The 27295-nt window shown below is 39.1% G+C and overlaps 1 long non-coding RNA gene across 1 annotated transcript; it reads left to right on the top strand.

The window, feature by feature from the left end:
* Positions 1–31: 31 nt before the first annotated feature.
* LOC134146938 (uncharacterized) lies at positions 32–25644 on the top strand. Its single transcript, XR_009959912.1, has 3 exons — positions 32–288; positions 19192–19291; positions 25561–25644. It is a non-coding gene; the product is annotated as an uncharacterized LOC134146938 (long non-coding RNA).
* The last annotated feature ends 1651 nt before the right edge of the window (positions 25645–27295 follow it).

The raw sequence follows: 27295 nt of genomic DNA, 5'->3' as shown, positions 1-27295 counted from the left end.
TCTCGGTGGGAAGGGTCCAAGTCTGGAAATGTGCCTGGGAGTCTTGCTGTGAGACTGGCCAGGACGGAGTGGGAGTGTGGGACTGCAGTCCAGACGGAGTGCGAGGACGGAGCGAAGGAAGTGCTGAACTGTGCCAGTGTCTGTGATAAAACGTGGAACTTGATGGAGTACCTTCTCCTGATCCAGAATGGCCTGGAACCGCAGATTAGATGGACAGCTGAACACTCTGTGACTGGGTTACAAAAGGAGAGGTTAGCATGTCAGAAAGGACTTTTCTTACAGCAAAAAGTAAGTTCAGATGTGATCAGAAATAGTTGTTTAACATTCCTGTAATCAGTGATACGATTAAAGACACTCATAAATGGGAAATGAGTATAAACGTGTGTGAAACATTTGTGAATGAAAAGCAGTTATGGTTGGGTTTGTGTATAAACCTGCATCCATCTCTGTTGCCAGTCAGCCTTATTACATGATTGATAGTGTTCACGGAAGATTTCCTCAGTTTATATTTGCTGTGTGTCTGCATATTTGTTTCAGCTGTGTTGCAACAGGAGATGGCAGAGTTCCCAACCGAGAGCGTGGCATGCCAGTATGAGAATAGACATGTTTTATGTTCTCCTTACCCTAGTGGTTTTTCAGAACTATGAGTATTACTGCCTTTCTGCTCATTTCAGCTGAACAGCATACTAACATGTTTGTTTCCTACTTACATGTGTAGAGACATTATTGGTGATTCTGACAATTTGTCCCTTTTTCCAGGATATGGTCTTCCTTTTGCTGGTAATTCTTGTTAAGAACTCTTAACTCTTGCTCAATATTACTCCTGTTTCCTTTTTGGCTGGCTGCAAGTTTGAGCTCCAAGTGTGGCTTCCCAGGAGATAAGAAATGGCTCAGTCTGCCATTGACCAGAAAGCTTGCCCCAACTGCTGAATTTCTTTTCATTTTCAATAGATTTTTTTTTTGTAATTTTGTATACAACACCAATCATTTGTCCTTTTCAACCCCAAATTTGTCTTAATACCTTAATTACAAAGCCATTTAATGTTCTGTCTTAGTAAATTTGTCTGTATAAAACAATTAATATTGTAATTGTCTCAGTAGATTGGTGTTTCCTAAGCAAATAAAATTGAGGGTGAAAACTATCTGCAGAATAGAAATATCATCACCCCCCTTCTATTTTCCTACCTTAGTTTTCCCTCTGATCAAGCTGGTATCAACTTAAACTGCATTTGTTGGTATTGGTTCATCCAGGATCTTCTCAGCTGATTGCTGTACCTTCACTGCTGTTAGCCCTGTTTTTCTTTTCAAGTCCCTAGCCACTTGGTATGTTATGTTCTCTGTCTTCTCTGCAACAGCCAGGTCAATAGCAGAGCTAATCCATTTTGGTTCATATTGTGAGGATGCCACAGTAGTTGAACAACTTAAGCTGAGCATTTGCATTTGCTGTGCATTTACACGATTTATGCTGGATGAAGAAAGTAGCTGAATGAAGATGAGAAGAGAGAAAAGTTCTGAGAGATGAGGAAGGAGGTCCAAAGCAGGACTAAAACTGAGACAGCTGGGATCAGAGAAGTGGGTGGTTCTGGAGTAACATGGCTGAAGTAATAAACATCAGAGAGATAGGTGATTTGAGAGATATGCAGGCAAGAGAGCAGTGCATTCTGCGTGAGGGCTGCTTCTTGTGTCTTTCCAGCTCACCTACTTTGCATCCTTGTGACTTGCAGTCAGAGAGTTGAAGGGGCATGGAGAAGGAAGAGGCGGTATGCCATGAAGAATTGCCCCAGGCCCCAGTGCATCTTGCTACGGTTTTCCTGCTGGCTGGGAACATGGCATTGTTCCATGCGTCCAGTGGTGCGGAGGGAGCTGACCGATGGCATTACAGGTTCACTCTCTATTGTCTTTGAAAGGTCATGGTTAAGAAGGGAAGGTTTCTGATGATTGAAAAAGGGCAAATGCCACACACACACATTCAAAAGGAGAAAGAAGAAGGATTGGGGACTATAAATCAGCTAAATTAACTGCACACTCTGGAAAGGTGATGGTACACATCCTTTCGGATGCTTTTTGAGCATGAGCCCATGAAGGTCATTGGGAACAGCCAGTGTGGATTTGAGAAGGGCAAATTGTGCCTAACCAACCTGATTGCCTTCTGTGATGAAAATGACTGGTGAACAAGGGGAAAGCAGGGGATGTAGTTTACCTTGACTTCAGCTAGGCCGCTGACATGGTCTACCATAGTATCCTTGTACCAAATTGGTGAGATACGGATTTGAGAAGTAAGACTGTAAGTTGGATGGAAAATTGCCTGAACTGCTATGCCCAGCTGATGGTGATCTGTGGGCTGGTGAACTTAGCATACAGGAAGAGGCTGAAAGAACAGGGTTTGTTTAGCCTTAAGAAGAGAACTCTAAGGGGAATCTTAGTACTGTCTACAACCACCCAATGGAAAGGTTAGAGAAGATAGAGCCAGCTTCTTCTCAGAAGTACTCAGGCATAGGTTGAGCGGCAACAGGCACAAGGCAGCTCTCCATTAGCCCGAGGTGGTATACCACTGCAGTAGTATGCAGCTATAGCTGCAACATTCAGCTAGAGTCCACCTCCACCAGCACTGCCACTTTGACCACCTCCTCATACATCATCCCTAGTGGGCAAGGCTGCTTCCTCCCATCTAAGACCTACAAGAAGGTGTCTAGTGAAGATTGGGGCAGAAGAGTAGGAAGAGAGGCCGTTAAATGTGATGGCAGCTTTTAGTAGAGATCAGAAGAGAATTTTCTTGGCATCAGAGGCTGTTGGTCAGGAAACAATGAAAGAGAGAATATTGATGGAGGGTTTCCTCTTGAGTCCTTGGAAGACGTTGGTGTAGCTGTTTTCCTCATCCCTTTCCCCACTGGTGTCATTCTGCCTTGTTTGCCTGTGTCGGACAGACTGCTCTACCTCGTCAGACATTTACCACCTTTCTTTAAAGGTGATGCTGTCTATTGTATGCGCTTCTTTTGCTGGAAGGTCCCTGTTCAGATTGTGGTGATGGGAAAAGCATGAAGGCTGGAGGGGTCCTTTGTTATTCACTACCAGTGGCCCAGCTATTCTTTACATTTTCCAGTATGATGCAAGAAACAAAATGTTTTAAGTGTTCAGAAAGATGACAAAGTTTGACATTATTAATTACTTGGCGTAAGTAAAACCAATGGCTGACAATGAAGAGCTGTAGAAAGCCATCATGATAGCAGGTTACTGGGTGATAAAATTGCAGATGAATTTAATTGTAATATGTATGCAATGCAATGTAAATGAGGGAAAACAAACGTGGCTATACATACCAGGCAGTCACCTACTGCCCTGTAGGTTTTAAATTATCTACTGCTGCTCCAGAGGTTCTGGCATCAGTATGGGTTGTTTTATGAAAGCATCAGCTCTGTGCTCATGACAGTCAGAAAGGCAAGTCAATCTGTAAAAATTGCTAGGAAAGGATTAAAGGGCAAAATGTAAAGCATAATTATCCCATTGGATAAATCCATGGCATGCCCATCTGCTCAGTGCTGTGAGGAGTTCTTGTCCTTAAATCTCAAAAAGATGCTGTAGGACTAGGAAAGGTACAGAAAGAGCAACAAGGTGAGATAAGATATAAGACTGTCTACATAGAAGAAAAGATTAAATAGGTGATGACTTCAGCAAATTGGAAATTACTCTAGTATTTGTTTATATAGAAGTCCATAAAATCATGTAGGGAATGGAGAAGGTGAAAAGAGAAAACATATTTTTGGTTTCTTATAATTTGAAAATGTGGCTGTCAAGTTATCATTAGCAATTTTAAGCAATTAAACACTTTGCTGCTTAAGAAATGTATTTCTTTTAGTGGAAAGAGGAAACCAGACTGATTGTAGAAAGCAAGTTAAAAACAGACATCTGAGATTGTTTTTCAGGAGGTTATACAAGTTCTCAGGTCTTTCAAAAGACTTGGGATTGAAAGCACTCAGCTGTTCAGTGGCTTAAACCCTCATTACTGCCAATCCCCCTTTAAAGCCTAGGCAAAATCAACTGATCTACAAGTTCTTCATTATTTCTTTGAGGCACATTTGCCACTGGAACTTTATTCCCTAGGTGCTGGAGCTGTTTCTTCTTGTTTCATAAGGGTCTTCTGGAAAATTAGGTGTTTTATCTACTTTTTTCTTTTTCTGAATCTTGAACAAAGTAACTTATGGAACATATAAACTTTCATACACATCAAATTTTCTCTAGCCAGAAATTTATGGCTTAAAAAAAATGCGACTTTGACCCGGTATATTTGAAACGCTATAATTACAGAAGATCTAAGTTCACAACTCACAGACATAGAAAATGTGTTTAATATATTAGATTTCTTATACTCAAGCAAAAACAAATGCACATTGTATACACTCCGTCAATACTGCCAACTACAATTTATTAAGGTTTATGAATTTATTCCACCAGGTCCTTTTGTTGTTAAACAGACATTGAATGCAGGATCAATGCTAAAGTTAGAAGGGCTAAATATCAAGGTTAACAATCTCATCTTTCTGTTAAATAAGTTTGTAAAGGGCATTTTTTGAGGAAGCCCTAATTAATCGTAGACCTGAAACCTGGCTATATTTCGCTTAATGCTGTTGTGTCTTTCTAATATATTCAGATACCTTCTCTTTCTTATTTTCGTGAGCTGTAACTTGCACTGGTGTTTCACTCTTCCCTGCCTGCTGTGAAGCCCCTCAGTGACAGTCATTGTAATCCAGAGCTGAAACTGGGAATGCGTTTTGGGGCTATATCTTGGTGCTTTGTGATTAACTCGGAGGCCCAGGGAGAATCTCCTGGTGTTGACAGCCCCTGACAGTAGATGTCACATGAATTCAGAAGGAGCTCAGAGCCTTCTCGTGACTGCTATGAGAAGAGACATCATGACAGAAAACCTGATTGATGAGCAATGCCACAAGTAGAAGGAGTGCTGGGTGGTGATTGCCTATAATTGAATGGTCCGTGGAAGTTATTTCTGGGTTTTCTCTGAATGGTGACATATACTTTAAATGTGTTTTCCCTGTAGGAGACCTACAGATTTTAACCCTTTTACTGAGCAACTGCCTGTTAATGCAGCGTATTAACAGGCTTTGAAACGTAACAGACTGTTTTTACTTCCTGCCTAGTGCGGAGCTGTATCATAGTAATTAAATAAGCATCGACAATCAAAGATGGTCAGTCATGTAATTACCTTTGGAAATGTTTCTGTGTCAGCTTTTGCCTCCTCCTTTTAGTGCCTTCTCCTTATGGCTCAGTTGAGTGATCTGACAACGAAGAAATGTTCATTACCAAGGTTCTTCCCGATTCTGATGATATGCTCCAGTGACATGGGCTTGTCGCAGCCATGTTAAGCACAGCAGTGATGCTTGTGGCAGTATATGGGATGTGAGACATTGTAGCCCCTTCGCCCAGCAAAGCATCTGCTCTCACTGGCCAATTTAGTTGGCCGCTTTCTCATTAAAACCCTTGTGCAGACTCTAGTATGTCACAGATCTTTAAAATCTCCATTATGAATTCCACTTTCTTCTGGGTATTTTTAGCTCTTACTTGAAGAAATGATTATTGTCTCTTGCACTTAAATATATCAATTTCAGCTCCATGGACATCTCCTCTGGGCCATATTGAAAGACCTGAGCTGACTTTAACTCCTGAATCCCTAGGGAGGATTTCAGCAGAGCTCTAAGTGTTGGAGCTGTGCAAGAAGGAAAAGGGAGAGAAATAAAGCCCTCCCCCCTTCCCTTTGGGAAGTCAGGAGCACATCCCTTACAGATTTACTTGGTTGTGGCAATTTAACGTGATTTTTTTTTCTGAGGGCGAGGAACCACTCAAGGAAGGCTGACAGGTTTTATCAACAGAATGGAAACTGAAGTGATAAGGTGAGAGTTATTGACCTGATAACTAACAAACAGAAAACTTCACTGTCCCTCAAGCTAAATATTGCACTCAGCAGGTAAGTAAAAGATGGCAACAGCTGTGGTCTTGACATTGAGTGAGAGTATGTTTTAGTGTAGAAGAGCAGGAGGTGAACTGTGAAAACAAACATTCAGTTTGCTACAGACTGTTTCCCTCTATTACTTTTAATGAGCATGCACAATGGGATAATAATGTTATGGATAGAAGAAACCGTTCATACAGCTCCTAATTTCTAGGCACCAGGTTGCAATTAAAATGATTGCATAATATTAATAGTTCGCCATTATCAGGTGTGGGACCAATTGATACTAGCCATTGCACAAACTGAAGCAAATGGAGTGCTGTCCTTGAAGAAACTAAGCTAATAATCTGAACCTATAATGCTCAAGTGGGTTTGAAAAATGAGAGAAGAGTAAAAAGGTGAGAGGAGTTGTGATAAAATGCATCACTACATAGGCTGGTAAGTACATGGCTGAATTGTCAGTTAAATGCTGGTGAATATTGCCTATTTTTTTTCTTGAATTCTAGAATTGTAGAATGGGGAGGGCAAATGAGAAAAGAAGGGAAGGCATCCACTGAGTGATGATTTTGAAGTAACGGAACAAAAAGCACTACAACAACAACAGTGTTTTTTGTCCTTTTTTTCATCTATCATGTTTTCTTTTTTTTTCCAAAGAACATGCATGGGACTGTGTCTGAAACCTTATCTGACCTAATTCTCACATGCCCCTTGAAATTCTTGTGTGACAGAAAATGAAGGATTCAGTGGCAGGACATTTAATACATGTTTCCCTCTGTGGCACCTGGCCTACTCGGTATAACTGGGAAAGACAAAGGCAGGCAAATCATCATTTCCTATTCATCTTCTACATGCTAAGCTTTTTTTCATACAGAAGTAGTTTTGTACTTCTTATCATGCTTGTCAGCCTTTCATGTATCTCGTCATTTTTTCTGCTATATTTTTCTTTAGAGGTGAGAGTAACGGAGATGTACTTGGTAGTCAAGCAGCAGGTGTACCATAAATTCGTACAGTGGCATGGTCATATGTTTCCCTCAACTGATGATCCTCTTCCATTGAGAAGACTCATCATTTACTTTTATCTTCTGTTTCCTCCATTTAACTGGTTATTTATCTCTATGAGGTCCTTACCTCTAGTCCATGGATGTTTAGCTTATTTAAGAGCCTTTCATGAGGGATCTGCTTAAATGTGTGTGGTTTGTGGGAGGTTGGGGTGATGTAGAAGTACATGGAAAACTTCTCACATGGGTCTCCCTTATTCACATATTTTTGACTCCTTCAAAGAATTCCAGTGGATTTAGGAGGCTTAGAGTCCTTTGACAAAAGTCATATTTACTCTTCTTTAGTATGTCACACTTAATCATATAATCATTAATTCAGTTTTTTATTAAAGCTTCCATCAATATGACCTGTGTAAACATTAGATTTAGTGGTCTGTGGTTCCTGGAATCACTCCTGGATTTCTTTTTAAAAACCAGTTTCATATTAGTTACCTTCCAGTCCTCTGATAATGATTGGAATTTTCAGCAAAAGGTTACATAGTGTAGGTATTAGCTCAGATAATTCATATTTAACATTCTGTAAACATCTTAGATGAATACCATCCACTGCCAGAGGTGTGTTATTATTCATTTTGTCTGTTTCTTAATCCACTCTTAACAACATTTTTATATTAAGACAATCCTCCTTTGAGTCCTTAAAAAAAATAAGAGGCTGGTATCAAGAGTTTCTCCAGGATTCTCCAGGTGAATAGAGATGCAAGCCTTACGCCTATTCAGATTTTTGGATTTTGTGCTATGGCATTATCTTTTCTGAGTGCTGCTTTTATACCTGTATAGCCCACTGGCTCTTGTAAGCTTCTTGCTCTTGATGCATTCAAGAAGGATTTATTACATTTTTTTTATTTCTTTAGCAAACTGCTTCTAAACTATTTCTTCAGTCTATGTTATTATGCTTTTACATTTAGTCTGCCAGAATTTATGTTCTTTTTAGTTTTCCTTTTTCAGACACAACTTCAGCTTTTTGCAGGATACCTTTTAACTTCCAAGAGCCTCCCTGATCCTGCTGTTTTATGATGCTAGCTTTTTGTTTTTCTCTCAAGTCTTTTTTGACAGGTTATATGCATTTGCTTTGAGCCTCCAATATAGAATCTTAAAATAGTCTACCTGCCATCTGAAAACATCTTACCTTTCTGGCTGGCACTCTGAGTATATTTTTTAACAAAAGTTCCTCATTTTTGAATTTGCTCTGTCTGAAATCAAGCACAACCACTTCAATTGCCAACATTTCTTTGCTTCAGAGTATGCAGTTATGAATCAGATATAAGGATTAAGGATTTTGGCCGAGCCCAATCCCTAGAAAGGCTGGAGATACCAGCCATTAACATTTCATCATTAACTGAGAGCAGATAAGGAGGTAGTCTGCCAGGGCTGGAGATGGTGGGAATTCCTGCCCTGGAACATCAACTTCTCTCTCTAACCTGTAATAGAAAAAAAATGCAATGGAATTGGTTAAAAAAAAAAAAAAAAAAATGCAGTCCAGGCTGATTTGTCATGATACTACTGAGTTTGATACTAGCTGTGCTTCAGCATCTTTGGTGTGGCTAGGAGCCTGCACTTGTGGGAACCAGAGGGAGGTGGCGGAGAGTCATGCTGGCAGCATCCCTTCTTAGGTCAGTTGACACAGGAACAGTCTGATACACCAAGAAGTCTGGGAAGATAGTATGTGAACGCAAGCAGTTCTCCACTATGATAGTGCTAGATAAACCAGACCTTTTGAGTGCTTCATGACTTCAATTTGCATATAGCAAAATCTTGGATAAAGTATGACAACAGTCGGACTAAGATCACAGATGACTGAAGCTGATTTGCTAGCTAATTGTCTTTGGGGCTCTCCTATTCCAAGCTGTGCCTTGCAGCAACTAGTGGCTGCCTACTCGCACCTCCAAAACTGCTCTGAAACTGGTAGGGATGAACAGTCATTGCCAAGCAGGTGCTACACTTCAGCGTGTGACTGTAGCAACAGATTATCCTGATTATTGTGGTTTCTTATTATGAAAAGAATTTACTCTGATGCTAAAAAGGCATCACTAGTCAGCTACTGCAAAATACATTTAAAGACAGAGTAAACCATCAGTACCAGTTGCTGACTGGCATTGACTGCTTAGCAACAGTGAGAGTGATATGGATAAACTGACTGTTTTCTTAGCAAGCTGGTTAGGAACAGAAGTAATTAGCTGCTAGCTGATGAAAAAAACAAGCTTAACTATTAGTATAATTTTAGATATAATAGACCAGGAATTATTCGGTAAATGGAAGAGAGTGGCTACATTACAAATAAGGTAATCAGAATGGAAGAGAAAATGACAGCAATGTGAATTTGTGGGAAAGAGATGTAAAAAATTAAGATTAAAAAAATCTTACGGCCTCAGTCTTCTGGGTTTTTACTCTTTGACACTCTCCTTCCAGCAGTACTGCAGCACAACCATTTATTTGATGTATCTAGTGGGAAATTGAGCTATAGCTGATTCTAATCAATATTGGCAATTGGTTATAATATTTTGGTAAGATATCATGGCTTTCCCTTGGCACCTAGAGTAAGTAATCGTAGCTAAGGAACAGTCATGTCAGTCAGCTACGCTGACTGGCTGCTGTATCTTAAACAGTTTTCCGTGCCCGCTGGGGAAATGGCTACAGATAACAGGCTAAAGGGTAGCAACAGAGACATGAGGAATATGTTGTTAATACTGGATGAATAAGCACTGGAATGGGTACTCTCTGAAGGGTTTTAAGTACATATTTGCTTGTGTCAGAGCTGATATAAGTATTGCTGGTCCTACTTTTGTGCCAGGGAAGGGACCAGATGCTAATGGCAACAGTGGTGATTGATGTCTTCTGTAGGAATCTGGAAGTGGAAAGACCAAGATGTGTGCACTTTTCCTAAAATTTTCATAGCTATGGATGGCAGTGGAATGAGAAACTGCCAGTAGAAGCTCTAATCTAGGCCCTAGGGGACTGAAGGTACTAGTGCCAACTGGTTAGACACCCTCTGCCTGTTGCACTGGTTAGAAAGGAAAATAGAGATAAAAATTTTCTCTTGAATTATGATTTAAGGACTAATTATTAAAATAGCTTTTGATTAATGAGTTGTAAGTCAAGCTGGCTTGGCAAATAGCACTTTGATGAGATATTTGTAAGACTGATGGTCTTAAGATGAAGGTATGACACTGACATTAATGACATTAATGCAGCAATGATGTAAATGTGCATGAGCAATTACTGTATGAAGTCACTAGGGTACCTCAGGACTACTGGAGTACTGACAAACTCTAATGAGCCCCAACTGAGCAGAGAATCATGGAAGCTGAAAGAAATCTCGGCAAATCACTTTGTCCATCTACTTTTTCCACAATAGCATTAGATCTGCCTATGCCAAGCTTGGGGTGTGTTGAACTGTTCTTTCTCTCCCACTTTGTAGTAAACTTTTGTATATATCAAGACTGTCATTGCATCTCCTGTCAGTCTACTCTCTTTGGAGCACCTATGTTTTCAGTCTCTTGATTCTGATCACGTTTTTCAAACTTCTAACTGCTCATGTTGTTCTTGCAACTTGGCCTGTCAGCCTTTCTTGAAGAGGGGTATCCAAGACTAGATATGCATCTCCGTTGAGGTCTGATTAATACTTGGTATAGTGACAGGCATGTCTCAGATGTCTCGCAGTTGATTCTGATAATGTGTCTGTATAATGTTTTCTCTTTGCTCAAGAGAATGACCCTTGTTCAGAACCTTCAGATCTGTTTTTGACAGATTGGACATCAGCTGGGCAGAAAACATTCTGTGTTTTCCCCTAAGTTAAAATGCTCCATTTAGTGCAATTGAGAGGATTCCTAAATTACAGACAACTTCTCCAAGTTGTTAGAAGTTGTTAATATTGCTATCCCCTATGTATTTGTAGCCTCTCTTAGCAGATTTAATCTTGGCAGATTTAATAAACACTCTCCATTCCTTCTTCTAGACTATCAATAAAAAATTGAAGGGAGCTGGTGAAGAGCTGAGGAACCGTTCAATTCATCCTTTAAATTTCACAGTGAACCTTTGCAAACTACTCTGAGTGTGAATTCCAACCAGGTTTGCTTAGTGACTTCATCCTGAGTGTTCTTGTACTACCTATTATGATGATTCTAATTAGTAGCTAATAAGTTACTAATCTTGAGCTGTGTGCTTTTTTCCCTGCCCGCAAAATCTCTCATCCATCAGAGAGAGGAAATTAGGTTGAATCAGCTTGAGTTGTTCATGAGAAATCCGTGTTGTTGACAAGCGCTCATCTTACTGTTTTCTGTGTGCTTAGAAATCTTTCAGATCATGCTGGTGTGCTGGTGTTTTTTTTTTTTTTTTTTTTTTTTTTTTCCCCCCCCCCCCCCCATGGAAGTGAAATTAAGCTGTGTGGCCAATGTTTACTGCCATCTCTCTTTGCCCCTCGTTGAAGATGTTAACCCGTCCAGTGTTTTGGCATGCTGCTTACGCTATTTGACTTGGAGAGGGTGACTGCTAGTGATTCCAGTTGTTTGGATGAGTAGAAACTTTGAGGACAGTTGTGAAGACAGTAGATACCTACTTATCACCAGGAGAAACTCTACGTCAAATACGAAATTCCTGCACTAAACATGCAGACACAAAAGCTTCTCAAGACAACGATGGAAAGAACATTTTAACAACAACAAAAAATTACTCCACTCTAATTATAGTACAAATTCATCTAATTTTATTTATTTTTTTTAAAAAAGAAACTTGAAGCTAGCTTGGGAGGCTTCTGAACAGTCTGAACTAGAAGTCTGAACAGTCCTGTAGAAGTATGATCTGGATCGCATTAAAAAAACCCCAAAGTTGGGAAACTTAAATTTAAGTTGTGCTAACTTCCTTGCATATAATAGATTGCTAGTGAAGAGCTTAGAAAATAGAAATAGAGATTAAACTAAATTTCATAACCTTTTAACCCAGGAACTCTAGATCTTCTTAGTGAAGTGTTTTCTGGACTCTGATATATACTCACTGTTGACATGAGCTTATTCACAGAACAGATTGACCTTTGCACAGTCAATGGTAAGTGTTTGCATGTGTGGCAAGTTCTACTATCTCCTGTTCAGTGTAGCCCCCTGACTCTGTTTGACCTTATGCAAAAAAAACTGTTATACTCTGTCTCATAACACTTCTGCTTGAGTGTTTGGTACTGTCTGCATAGAAAATGTGTGTGTATTTATATTATCAAACTAGTATATCAGTCAAAAAAGAAAGGAAAGGGTATGCATTGCTTGGTAGGAACTGTGTGCTTGTTTTCAGAAACCTTAATTTGGCCTGAATTCGGTATTCTAAAGGGCAAAAAATAGCCAGTAAACTCTTAACTATGCATTAACAAGCCTTTTTGCCAGTACTGTTTCTGGTGTGCTTCACTCTGTAGAATTATCATAATGTTTGTGCCTTGAATTGTTTGGAAGATGGAACTGCTGGTAGAGAAGGGAAATCAAAAATATTGTCAAAGTCCCGAATGTAGATTGGTGTATTCCATATTGGTCATGGGAATTTAAGTGTTCCTGGGAGCCCTGTTATGGCTCTTTCTTCTTTCATCGCTTGTTCACCATCTTCTGCAATATAAATCCTGTTTTTCTTCCTGGTCCTCCAAGCTTAAAGAGTTATAGAAGCACTTTAGAAGTCATTTGTGTGTGGAAAGTGTTCATTGCTTTTTAGTATCCTTTGGTTTTGCATATACCCTCCACAGGCAGGTATTCACTACGAGGTCAAAAAAGTCCTCAATGTTGAAGCTGAAGCATACAGGAATTTACTGAGGAAAGGGGTGCAAGGCAATGGAATATGGATTTTATAACATAGAAGTGAATAATTTCTTAAATCGCGAGGATTTTTGAATATTAACTGTAGGTGAGCTCTAGTATAAGGCGGCTCTTCACATCTTGTTATGGAGTGGTTTAAAAAGAAGATTCAAATAGTATAAGTAAATTTTTAAAAGGCAGAAGTAAAAATGGCATTAAATTGGTTGAAAGAACAGAGAACAGAGTTACAATAAGAAAATAATGGTTTTTAAAAATTAGGTAGCTAGGAAAGGGTGTTAGGAAGATGTGCTGCTTGGCGATCACAGAGGCACCTAAGCTTGACAGTTTCTATGACTGCAGCTGAAACGGAGAAACACAGCCAACCCCCTGCTCTCTCTTAGCATATTGTACACTGTGGTAATCAAGTTTAGTAACACAGTGCTGAGAAAAAGACTTCCACTATTTAGTATTCATTATAGATGGCGTTTTTCAGATTGCAGTGCAGCAGTGTCAACAAGCTGTGCTGGAGGAGGAGTGAAGAAGATCATTTCTCCAAGCTCTAATTTATTTACATTTATTTTTTATTGTGTTACTGTTCATGCTATTGTGCCAGGACTCCAACAGCCATGAGCAGAAAGCTGCCTGGATAGACAAGAGGGACCACCAGACCTGGATCCTACTTTTGTCTCATGGGCTTTCATGTACAATATGTTCTTTCAATGTGGGCCCTGTACCGCAGCAGCTGACCGGTCCTGAGATTTGATCATTAATTCCTCTAAGCTGCCAGGGTACTGAGCCCTGCAGCAGGGATGGGAGCCGTGGTAGGGCAATGTCCACAGACCTTGGCCCCAAACTCCCTCTAGCCTAGAGCTGGCCTAGAATAGCCAATCTAACACATTGAAGAAAGTACATGTGTGTGTTTGACAGCTGTACTCCAAACAAGGGGCCTGTGTGAGTCTCTGGAGAGCTGTAGTAATGGGGTGTCTCCCAAGCTCCCTTTCCTGAGCAAGGGAGTTCACCTCGTTCTGCTGGTAGAGGCTCTTGCTTTCAAACTTGAATGCTCCTTCAAAACCGGCTCTACCAGGTTCTCTGCCCCTCTGATAAAGCCTCCACACAAATCCTTTTGAAAACTTGGTGATAGAGACTCCTCTGACCCCCTTACCCTGGGGCCAGGAGTCCCATTGTCTGCAGTGTGGTGGCAGAAGACCTCTCCATCCTTTCCCTTCCAGCTGGAGGTGTTGTGTGTCCTGCCCATCATCCCTGAGCCTCCCTGGCGCCCTTCTTGGAAAACACCTTGTGGATGTCAGTCTTTTTTCTAAGGGATCCGTGACAGAGAACCTTAGAGGATTTGATTCCTCCCCACAAATATGTCACAATAATATAAAACTTTTAAAATAGGACTTACTCAATTGTGTGGAAGTTTTAAAAAAAGAAATTAAAAGCAGCTGCTATAAGCATGCAGTGCTTGCAGGAGATGAGAGACTAGATGAAAAAAATCTTATCTGAAGCTCAGAGCGGTGTATCACTAAGTGAAATAATTCTACAAGGGATCAGAAAGGCAATATGCTAACAGCGAAGTGGAAGAGTATTCAAAATCTGAGAGTTCTGAGTAAATGAAGAAACTATGTGCAAAAGAAAGCATAAACTATCAAGTTAAACCTGTAGGGCAAGCAAGGAGAAAATTTAAGGTACAAACTCACTAGAAGAATGAAAACATACTAGTATAATCTTTTTTTCAGACTTGCCAGAGTAAGGTACTTTGCCAGAGATTTGATTAATAGATGATCAAGCTCTAAAAGCAGTACTGTAACAGGAGAAAACTATGGTTGAAAAAGAAACTGAAGCTTTGCATTGGTGCCATGTATGGCTGAGGTAGCTTATTCTCCCATAAGAACTAAACTTTCTGGGGACAATTTTAAGGAACTGTCTCAAATTAAATGACATTAAACTGTATTTTAGGACTAATTGATAAGACAAACAGTAAGAAATTGCCAAGACCATATGGTATTCACTCAAGAGCTCTGAAGAAAAACAAATATGCAATTATGGAGCTACTATAATGTGTAACCTGTCATCAATCTCACTGCAGGAGGGGTAGAGGATGAGAAATATTTCACAAATCCATTAAAACTCCTGAAAGACTTCTGAAGATGTAGCTAGGATGACCTAGTCATGATGACAGAAGAAATGCTCCAGTGAGTCAGACAAGTGGTCCGTCTCCCCGATTCTCTGCCTGTTGTCCCTGTGACAATAGGATGGGCTATTTCCAGAGAATACACAAGCCTGGCCGCTCTCTATAGTCCATTCCTCTTCATACTCCTCCAGCATCCACTGTTAGTGTATCAGGGAAGGCAGAAAGCACATCCTCTGCCTAATTCATTCAGTATCTGTTTACAGATCTGTGGCCTATGAGTTCATCTCATCTCTTTTTGAACCTGTCTCTGTATGACATCCTGTAACAGCAAGTTGTGCAAAGTCACTATGCTCTGTATAAAGAAATACTTTCTCTGCTTTAAACCAATCTACAGTCTTAATTAAGTGCCTTGTAGTGCTTATATCATAGGCTTTGGAGAACAACTATTCTGTGTTCAGCTTACCAACCACCTTCGTGATTGTATAAACCTCAATCATATCCCCCTCAGCTGCTTTCTTCCAAAATTTAGGAGGCCTTTTAGTGTCACTTCCAAAGCAAGAACTAGAAATCAATTTAATCTGGCTGAAGATTCTTCATAGTGCTGATAATTAAGCTGTAAAATGCTTTGCCATAGGATATTGTGGATGCTGAAAGTTTATATGTGCTTAGAGGGTAACAGGAAAAGTAAATGAGGGAAATTAAGTAAAGTATAATCTGTTGAATATTAAAACCAAGAATACTGCTTCTTGCTCAAAAAGTCCTAAGAAAGAAATCATTAGAAAACAGAATAATATTCCAAGAAAGCATTGCTCTATGCCTGCTATGTTCTTAGATGCCTTCTCCAGGCATTTGTATTGGAAACAACATATTGCATTAGATGAACCTTTGATCTGACCCAGTGCAGCTTTCTTAGGCTTTCTTATGTTCTGTCAAAAGAAAATAAAATGTAGATATGAATGTAAATACTTCTGATAGTAACAGCTTCACAATGAACATTGAACTCATCTCCTCACTATACAAGCAAATGATGAATTTTTATTTGAATGCTAATGAAGATTTCACCAAGATGCTAGGTCTCATGTAACAGTATAAAGAGAAAAGTTAAATGGAAAAATGAACAAAGGATCTTTAAGAAGGGATGAAAATGTATTGCAAATATTGATATCATTAACCACTCATAGGTCAAAAATATACTTGAAACTACTTGTGTAATTTGAAGTAGGTAAACAAATATTAAGAAGAATGTTTTCTTATAACTAGTCCATTTCTTGTGTCCCTTGACTCCAAGTGATCCAGAGTTTATAGTCAAAACAGCAGATCCTTCTATAGTGATCTAATATATTCTGGATCTCTTGCAGTTTTTGGATCAGAGTTGAGGCAGTTTTCTTTTTACAAATTTGTGCTGCAATGTAATAAAAGAGTTGTTCTCTGCCAGGAGAATATTACATACAGTTCTGAGAAAAATGAAGAGAGCCAGCGTGTTCAAGGGCTAACTGATACTCACAGCACTGATAAGCCTGACATTTACTGAGAAGTGACACATTTCTCAGTCCAGTGAAGAATCCCGAGAGGATGTTTTTTCAGTGATGCTCCACATTATATTGACCCAGGATAAGTAGGAGTCTTCTAAAGACTGAAAAATAGCTGGGAACCCCACACCTCTGCTTGAATTACGTATGGATGTATTAGCCTTTATTGGTATGTTTGTTAATGATCGTGGTCTGTTGATGCTCTGCAAGTTGTCTGTGCCTTATGTATCATACTTCATTACTGTAGTACATGTAACCACTTATGCTCTTGGTGTTTTGATTGCAATTACAAAAATTATATGGGGAAATAATGCAACTTAGCACCACTACATAAAACCAGAAACTTGCAGTCATATTAGGCTGTGTTCTGGGTCTTATTATGGTCTTTGCATGTGGTCTATGTTCTGGCTTTATGTGGCAGCTATGATATTTAGTGATAAAGTATTCTTCTAGAATAGGCCTGAAGAAGACTGTCAAAAGGCTTTTGAATGTTCAAGTAGATTATGTCAAGCGGTTCCCTTTTGATCATTATTATAGAGATATGTTCAAATAATTCTAAAATATTAGCGATGCAAAATTTTCGTTACAGACACTGCGATAATTAGCTTTTACTATATCACATTTCTTATCTAGGAACTCCATTATTCTGCTCTTAATTATCATTTTGACCAACTTTCAGTGTGCAGAGCTATTTCTCTAGCTCATATTTTCTATTTGAATAGACATGTAACTGAAATAGTGAGTAAGAATTTTCTGACAAAATTATTGTTCAAGAAAAAAAAATATTTATCAAAACTTGAACTTTTCATGGGAACATATGTTCCAGATGTCAAAAGTTACAAAATCCATCACTTTAGGCGGTAGTTTGTTCCCAAATTTAATAATCACTACTGTTAAAAAAAAATGTGCGTTTCATTTCTGGTTTGAATCACTTTCATTTTTCAGCTCTTAGTCTTTCTTCTGTCTCTGCTAGATTAAAAAGTGTTGGCTGATATTTTCCCCTTGTGAAGACATTTATCGAATCACCTCTCAGTTGAGCTGTTTAAGTTTCTCAGTTACACATGTTCTTCTGTCCTCATATACTTTTTATGGCCCTTTTCTGTCCCCAATCTAATTTTTCAACATCCTTAAATGTGAACATTGGAATTTGATATACTAGTGGTTTCAGTGACATGGTATCCAGAGGTTGAACTGATTCCTTATTTCTAATTGCTTCTCCCATTTTATCATGCTTTTACCTTGAGCATTTGTGGTGAGGTCCTTGTCCATTAAGACTTCCTAAATCAGAACCATTGCACTCAAAGATACAGTTTTCTGTTGTGTAGGAATAGCTCATATTTACTTTCTCTAGGGGGTTGGTTCATTGACTACTACTTCTTGAACTTACTCTTTCTGCATGTTCAATAATATTGAGAGCAGCCTCGGTTCTGGGCTGCTCAGGATCTAATAGTTCTGAAAAGCAGTGTTTCAGTAAATTGATTCTGTAAACTTTTTTCCCCATTGTACTATTGTATTAGTTAATTTATGGATAGTTAAGGTGCCCGTGGTTGGTATTTCTCTTCTCAGCACTAAGCACTCAGTCTTCTTCCTCTGGTGACGATGAGATAACCCTACTCATATATTTACGTTCTTGCAGCTTAGGAAATGCAGCCAGACACTTTTAGCTGTAGAGTCTTTTCCAGTAAGAAAGCTAGATTCAATGAAACGTGGTGATGTGTTTTTTTTTTTTTTGATATATAAAAAAAAATATTTCACTTTTATGACTTATATTCACTTTTCATAGTTTATAGCCATGTACTATAGTATACTATTAGTTTTGTCATTGGGATTTACTATATTCTACAATGTCAAAATCAGATTTTATTACCTGAGTTTTACTACTTCTACGCTTTATTTTTTAAGCTTTTGCCTGTATATAAACAAACTTACAGTTCTTAATTTTTGGTGTGCACCTGCATTTAACTTCTTAATCAGTATCTTCTTGATACAGTTTCACCTGTGACCCACTCCCAGCCACACTTGAACTCTTCCTAACCCTGTTCAACTTGGTTGTTACACTAGCCCTTAGCAATCTGTCTGCTTTACCTCATGACAGATTTCTCCAAACTTCTGCTTAATTAAATATACCATATATATTTGACTTGCGTGCAGTCTGATTTCACTTTTGAATTTTGGTGGAGACCATCACCTCTGAATAGCGCCTTCTTTCTTTCTTCCTAATTGGAGTTGTATGTGTAACTGAAAGGATTTCAGAGAAACTGTCAGTAGTACCCTGGGGATAAATCTTCTAGCCAGTAGTCTGATTTTACCTTCCAGGATCTTTTGCTTGCATTTCCCTTTAGAATTTGTGACGTAGTATGACCACGTGCTCCTCCCCAGCACTCTCTAGCATTCACCTGAGTGTCTCATAAAAGACCTGTTCATATACTGCCTACAAGTCAGCAAGTTCCTGTCGTCACATCCAGATCTGCTGTTGATCTTGGTATTTAAATTCCCATCAGTGCAGCAGACCAAAAAGCTCTCAACTAAAAAGTATTTTCAGATACAGCCTTCCTGGAGTTATCGGCTTGCCTTTCTTCAGCTGGAAGGCAGACCCCATTTATGATGTGCAACATTGTGCTACCCTACCTTTTCCTACGCTGTCCTAGCCTCCTTGAAGCAGGGTTGAGAGCAACCAATTTAAGCCTAGCCTAGTCCTTGATGTCCTTTACAGTGTTTTGTTTCTTTTTTTTTCCTCTCTTTACTCCTCCAGATCAGAAGCTCTGACCTAAAACTTCTGTGAGAACCATGTGGATAATGAAGACACTAGCTGAAGCAGTTACTGAAGTATTAGTGACTATCATGGAAGACAGGTAAGATCACTGAGCACTACAGAAGAGCAAACACAAATTTACATTTTTGAGAAAGAGAAATTGGGGAACTAGAGGCCAGTCTGCCTAGAAATAAGTCTGAAAAAATATTAAATGATCAATTTAAAGCAAGATAAAGAAGATGAAAAGAAAAAAATAAAAGAAAGGCCAGATAGATCTGGCAAAAATAAATCATGCAATCTCAATCTAATTTCCTTTTTTGAGAAAATAATGTCTACTGGATGAAGAGGAAGAAGCAGATGGGACATATTTTGCTTTAGGAAAGCTTTTGAAACTGTTCCACATGATTCTCTCGGAAGCAGACTAAAGAAATATGGTCTATATCAGTGTGCCCAGTATTTCTGGCTAGGTGAGTCACTTACCTTCTTTCTGTATTAGGAAGAGACCATATGTTGCAGCCCTTCCTCTAATGCCTAAGTGCATTGTGCAAGTGCAGAAAAGCTTGTGCTTCCTGGGGCGATGAGGTTTATTTTGTATGTGCAGAGAGATCCACATATTGCCAAGAACAGAGGCATGAAGTGGGCTCCTGGAGAAGATGGTGTGCAGTGTGCTCAAAATAGCCTATTTGGTGGGCAGTCCTGCTCCCTGTAGACTAGTCTGGATCCAAAAAGCAGTAGAGGAGACCATGCCCCAATTAATTGTCCTAGCAGGCCATGTGCAGTTCATAGCTTTAGGTTCATCATTTAGAATGTATGTAATATTACTATAATGTGGGTGGCAGTGGTGCGCTGTCAGCCTGGGAAGTTATTTTGGCTGGAGTCTTGCTGGAGTTACGTCCTGGGCCCAGTTGTGCTCTGTATTTTAATTAATGGTTTAGATGATGTAACAGAACTCACTTATAAAATCTGTGGCTAATACCAAGATGCATCTTGAAGGTCAGGATCAAAGTTCTAATGATCCTGAGAAACTGGGGAATGTGATCCAAAAATCAACAGAATTAAACTTTCTTTTTTTCTTTTTTTTTTTTTTTAAAGAAGATAAATGCCAAGTGCCACATCTATAAAAGAGAAGATAAATACCAAAATATAAAAAAAGGGATAACTGATTAGGCAGCAGTATGGTAGGGAAGGATATAGAAATCAAAAATGAAACATGAGTGAGCAATCACAAAAGTCTCATACTGAGAGGTGTTTACAAAATGTCTTATTAAACATGGGAGGAAGTTATATTTTCCTCAGTGCTGGAGTGCTGGCCTTTTCTGGAATTTTGTGTCCACATGTAGTGCAAGAGCGAACTGTTGTGAATGATGCGAATACCAATGACAGAGGAATGAGTAGGGAAGATACTCTTAAAGTAACATCTCCCAGTACCATACTGAGCAGACAGACAAGCAGATTCTCAGTCACCAGTGAGGCAGATTTTACAAGAAAGGTAAGCAATGCAAATCAGTATAAAACTAGATTGCAGAGTTTTGATATTCCAAAGTGGTGAAGTATTTTTATACTTGCATTTGGGAAAACTCACCAAATATGCAAGTGAATGTAGTTCAAAGTGGCATCTCCTCTTCAACAGAAATAAGAAAGTACTTGTAATTTAGAAAAATGGAAAGAACTGAAGTCAATATCATTGAGGAAGGAAATAGCAAAGAATGGTCTCAGCAGTTAAGCAGGCCACATGAAAAATGGGCAACTAGATCAATAAAAAATGTTGAAATGTGTCTATACAAATGCTGCAAACCTGAAACCTAGAAGAGGTGAACTAGATTGTCTGTTTTTTAAAGGAAGTTAGTGACAAAATAATGCCTCAGAAAGTTGGCGGAAGGATAGGAAACTATAATAATAGGGAATAATTATAGAGGAAGGATGGAAAGGGGTACGTTAGTGGTAAAGCAGCTGAGAGCATGAGGAACTGTCCCTACCTGAAGTTTCAGTAGAGAACATTTTTGGAACAAATCGATAAAATGAACAATAAGAAAGCACCAAGATAGGATGATACCTATTCAAGACTTCTGAAAGACCTCACACATTAGATTGGGAAAGTTAAACGTAGCATGGGAAGTGTCATTTCAGTTGACCACTCTGCAAGAAAAATGGCAAGTGGCAAATGGGCCTCCAGCCTTGAGAAAAAGGACTACAGGAGTCATGTGGAAAACCAAAGATCAGTAAATCTCACTTCCAAACTGAATAAATGGGCAAAAAGTACAATAATAAGAAAACTGGTGGACAATCTCATAAATGTGTTTGAATCAATTTTTATTGAAAAATAAATTTTTCCAATTTATTTGGAAAAAGTCATTATGATTCTTGTAGAAGGAGACCAGATTTTATAAACCTATTCAAACTCTTTGAAGATGTGAACAAGTTTGTAGGTAAGGCTGATCTAGTAGATAAAGTGTTTACAGACCTTCAAACAAATATCAGTAAGTTTTTCTGCAAAGACCTTTAACGTACTTGAGCTGAGATAACGAGTCTTCCTGTAAGTAAGTAGATGGTGAGAAAATGGTACAAAAAGTGGGAGAAAATGGTCAGTTTTCAGAATGGGGGGACCTCTGCAGTTCACTCATGCAGCTGCTTGAATGAGAACGTCTGCTCTTCAGTATCCTTGTAAGTGGCCTGTAAAGGAAGGTGAATAGTGCAGTGACAAAGTTTGTAGATGACATAAAATTAGATGATCATTGTAACTGTGAGAAGAGAGACAGAAGGTTCTTGCGGTAGAGAGTGACTGAGCCAAAAATTGCATGTGAAAGTCAATCCTGATAAATGTGAAGTAGTTTGGGAAGAATTAATGCTAAATATACACATTCAATTATGGGTTGAACATTAAACTATTAGCACTTCTAAAATAAATAGAGTTGCTGTTTGATCATGTCCTGAAAACCTTGATGCAATGACCAGCAGCTTGCAAAAAAATTCAAGCTGAATGACAGAAGTTTTTAGAAAAGGAAAAAAGAAAAAGGAAAACATGATTATGTCACTGTATAAATGTTTGGCAAACCCACATATTAATACATGCAGTTCTGTTCATCTTGTCTCGTAGAGAATAAAAACAACTAAGAAGGATGTGTGGGAGTTATTTAGCCCAGAGATTTAGCCACCTAAATTTAGGTTTCTACCTGAGGGTGTCAGTCTCTGAAGTAGATACCTGCACCACTAAATCAAAGTGTCTTAATCTGAATTCCACCCACAGAGTGTAGATGAGAAAGATGGAATAGTTTTCATATCAGGTGAGAGAAAATAGTGGGGCATGGGAGTGATATCTTGGGAATCTTTGCCAGTTAGGAAACAATAGGAAGGGGATAGTTAACTATTTTTTTCAAAATAAGAGAAGTAAAGGATATCCCATGAAATTATCAGCATCAGTCTGAAACAGGAAATTATGCATTCTTCTCATGTAACACATTATTAAATTATAGAACTTTTTGCCACAAGATGTTTTGTATGTCAAAAGCATAAATGAATTAAAATTTTCTGAAAGGCTACTGAGAAGCCAGTGTCCCACCAAAGAGACCAAAGCTCATTCAACTGTCTAAAGCAATAGAGGCTCTGGCCTTACTTTTCCAGGTAAGACAGAAGAGCACTTCAGCCTTCTCCACTTACATGAAATTTTATGCTTTATTAACCACCTTAATCGAAGACCATGATTACAAGTAAACTTCTTCATGCTGGTATAAGGCTTATGAGGTTCCCATCTCTTTCTGTCCCCAGTCTTTTGGTCATGATTATTCATCTGAGAGGCTGCCCAAGAACCTTGGACAGAGAATACAGCTACCTTAAAAAACAAAACAAAACAAAACAAAACCCTCAAAACCCCCAAAACTTTTCCCTAAACAAGGCTATTCTTAACTGGGATCCACCTTGACCTACTTTGAGTTGTAGTCCCAATGCATTTGTATTGTCACAACCATAGTGCTGTCACAGGAGCTTTTTTTCCGGCACAACCTCTGAAGGGAAAAGGTTTGCAATTACACACAAAAAAGAGGGTGCTCTGAGTAATCTCAGAGCTTTGGTACGCATATATATCTTCCTCAGTCTCTGGATAGGAATGATCTACTTTATGTGAGCAGTTGTCACCGGATTACTGCCTGATGCTCCATTTGAATGCTGTGACCACAGGACCATTCACAGCATCTCTCAACTTCTCTAATGTAGGAAGTGTTCACTTGTTTTCACAAATCAGAACTGCTATTATTGGAAAAATTAAATAAGATCTTTTAGTGCCTATCAGGACGTTTCCAATGGAAAGCAGGGTCAGGATAGTAGCATGGCTCTGGATTGATTAAATAGGCAGCTTTTGGGGACGTGTTATTTTAAAATAAGTTGCATGTGGGAATTTCCTACTTTGAGTTAGGAAGAAAACAGCTTTAAAATATCTTTCCCTATTTCCTAGAGAATGAGTTCTCTGCAAGGTTTTGGATTGTTTGGCCAAATGTTTCTGTTTTTTTTTTTTCATGATATTTTTCACAAAATATTTGTTGTGTCCAGACATAAAATGCTAGAGTTAATAAAAAATGAAATATTTATGGAGAAAGCCATTTCACGTCTGTCTCTGTCATAAGACTGGCCGCTTTGATAGGGATTAGAGGTTGTTACACTAATGACTTAGATTTTTGTCTCGTTGCCAGAACATAGTTTCCCAATTTAGAACCTTTTCTTCTGATTAATATTTGTATTCCTCCCACAATTCCTCTTCTTATAGGAACTTGTACTGGGAATTATTCCAGACCTACATAATGTCTCTGAAATCTTTTTATCCCTCTGTTTGCTGATCAGTGGAAAGGATTTTAATGCCAGGTTAGGTAATCGAGATAAATCCTAACTTCATCTAACTTTATCCCTTGACCATATCTTGGATATTCTAGAAACATTTTTGTGATCCATGTATAAATTCACATAGGATTTTGATTAATTGTTTTTTTGCTTTTCTTTTTCAGTGAAGCCCTCATTACATTAAACGGGAGATCAAACACAGTGTATTAGAACTCCCACTATTCAACTTCCACTAGCTTGTTTACTGCAACACTCTCTTTTGTGGTTGAAAACATCAGTGAGTGCCAAAGATAGTCTTATGAGCAGCTGTAATTTTGGCTGGACATGTAGGATGTATTTGGGCACCATTCAGTAATCGTTTGCAGTGTCTGATAATACTTTTTAGACCCACGCAGTTCTTTGAATGAACGTACGCATCTCTTGCTGCAGTTAAGAACCCAAAAGTCATAGTTTTCTTACCAAAAAGAAAACTTTTTGATTTGAGTGACTGCTGAGTGACAACTCAGCATCTCAAAACCACCAGGTTAAATGAGCCCTGGAGGATGGTGGCTGGACTCTATGTTATGCTTAACAGTCCTAGCGATATGTACTGTGGAAAGAAACCCTCCCTCGCTCTGACCCGGCGTTGTTCTTTCCTCTGGTGGATCTTTGATTCCCTTTGTTTCCCTTCTCATTTAACAGAATGTATAAGTTAGGCACATACAGATCTTCTCCTATTAACGTTCAACGTTAGCGGACCCAAGAGCTTCTCTGCCGGCTGTTTCGGAGTTTCTGAGCCTGCTCTATTTAAAAGTGTTCATTGCTTATAGATTCTAACCTCTTTCTCAGTTACTAGTGGACTGGAAAGTGTTTCATCATCTTCAGCAATGAAAGCAAATCATCTTTCTTTCCAAATACTGAATAAAAGTCTCTTTGAACACTTCTGCATTTTCTGCATAATCCTTCACAATTCTGCTGTCTGCACTGAACAGTGACCCTGTACTGCTGCTAGGATTTCATTTGCAAACACAACTTTCTTGCACTAAGCTCTGTCAGCCTTGGATTTTATTCTGAGGTTTCTCTGTTTCGCATTTCTGTTCATGTAGGTCAAAAGTTTTCCTATCTATTGATTTACAACCAGTTATAAGCAGTACTGGTAGTTTGATATTTCTGCTTTTGTTTTTCTTTGCTTATACCACTACTAAACTGTAACCATTTGAGTTAATTGTTTTAAGATTTCATACTGAGTGTCTGACTCAGCCTGTTTCTTTTCATGTTTTTTAGAGCGTTAGGTAAATGCCAAAAGTATTAGGAAAAAAACAGAGGATACCAGAGCACCTTGTCTTCACCTGTGGTGTTTTGGGAAGAGCTCTGTCCGGGCAGTGCTACCCGCACTCTTTCCACCTGGAGGGGCCTGATGCAACTGCAGCAGGGCTGCAGGAGAGGCAGGTGGTAAGAGAGGGCTCACATATTACGGCAGGACCATGAGAGTTCGGGTGTAAAATCTGTGCCCCCCTTCACAAGCTATTCAGACTCATCAAACTCCTGTGTATATTCTATTTGCAGCACATGTCAGAGATCCTCATTCCTGCATCAAAGCTGTTGACCTCTTATTCTCCTCTGCCTCCTCATCCCACTACTATTCTTAGAGCATATGTGCAGGTAAGAAATACATCCACACACCTACTCCTACATGGACTAACAAACCAGCCATCAGTCTTATCCACTGCCACAGTGCTGTATCCTCTTCTTGCTTGGTCTGTAAATTCCTATGACCACAAGCTATTAATTGACAGCTGAGAAATTTGTCCAAGAAAGAATACATTTACCCTATATTTTTTTCTGTATCACCCGCTAAAGGTCACAAGATATGAGCAGAGAGATTTCACGACCCTTTGATTTGTGTGAACAGGATGTTTTTTATGTTTTTTGTACCATAAAGCCCAATAGATTTCTTTTCTTATAACTGTATTTACAGCACTTTCAATTTCAAGGGCTTTTCCTTACTGAACCTTTGTCTTACAGTAGCACCACTATATTTCTTCATTATCATTATTAGCAGATGGAGCATGAGTCCCAGTTCTTTTTTCCATCCCTCCTGCCAGGATATATCTGATGCCTAGGCATATTTTGTGGATCCTTAATCTTGTGCTAGTTTTCATCTAGTGATTTTGATTAATTTTATCCACGTACATAAAATTATTTTGTAACTGACATATTTCTTAAGAAAAAAAGAAAACCCTGTTGAAAGTTTGGGTCAATAAACCAGCAGTGAAAACATTTGATGCATCCTTTTTTTCAAATTTGAACCTCATTATTATTTTTCTGTAATCTGCTTTTAATTGTAAGTACCCACCATTCTGCTAGTTCACGTGGCACCAAATGACACAAGGTTGCTCTGGAGTGCTCCAGCAAGCATCTTCTGGGGAATATTGAAATTCCATGGAAACAACACGAGAACCATTATCTGAAACAGCCTCTTCAGGCAAACCATATGGGGTGAAATATTCTGCAGTGCTTCAATAATCCAAGCACAGATATGTTTAACTCTGCAGTAAGCATCAGTCATTTGCTTTGTCTGTGTGGTATTAATGAGCCATTTCAAGAGACAGCAGGCTTTGGCTATATTTGGTGCATATTCATGTTGCTTTCTTCAAGTTGCTTCAAACCTCCTTCCGCTAGATTAATTAGAAAGTCTCAGTTTTGCTGTCAAGGGTTGGGGTACTAAAGTCATGCCTTGACCAAAGTCACTGTCCTTTGCAGTCATGGCTGAAGAGCAGGGCCATAGTTTGGAAGAGGAATAGTGCACCAGGCATGCAGTCTGTGCCAACCCTTCCTTCAGCTGCAGGGCTTTGCCACCCCTTCCAGCACCGCTGGATGGGACTACTTCTCTCTATGCACATAGAAACTACCTTTTATTGTCTGGGTCATGCGTTGTACAGGAGTTGTGGTTTATAGCAAGCTGTTGAGCCATAAGACAATTGTGCAGATGGACATACATTGTTACGATGGAGCAGTGAGAATGTGCAAAACCCAGAGAAGGGGCACAAAAGGAAGAGTTGTGCTTTTGACTGTGCTGATTTGTGCCAAGCATCTTTCTCTGATGCTGTTGTGATAAAGTTGGGGAGCTGAATCACTTCAGCCATGGGTCTAGATATCTACAGAGCTGCCTGTCACGTGCATATAATGTCTTCCATGGGGCAGACAGATTCTAAGAAATTCAGAGACTAAGTTTGAGAACCATAAGACATGTGAAGGACTCTGGGGCAGTACTGAAAGCCACAATGAGGGCTTCAGGGGG

Source organism: Rhea pennata, chromosome 14, assembly GCF_028389875.1.
Source record: "Rhea pennata isolate bPtePen1 chromosome 14, bPtePen1.pri, whole genome shotgun sequence".
NCBI classification, from domain to species: domain Eukaryota; kingdom Metazoa; phylum Chordata; class Aves; order Rheiformes; family Rheidae; genus Rhea; species Rhea pennata.
Note: the sequence above shows the minus strand (reverse complement) of the source record. Positions and strands in the feature narration are given on the sequence as shown.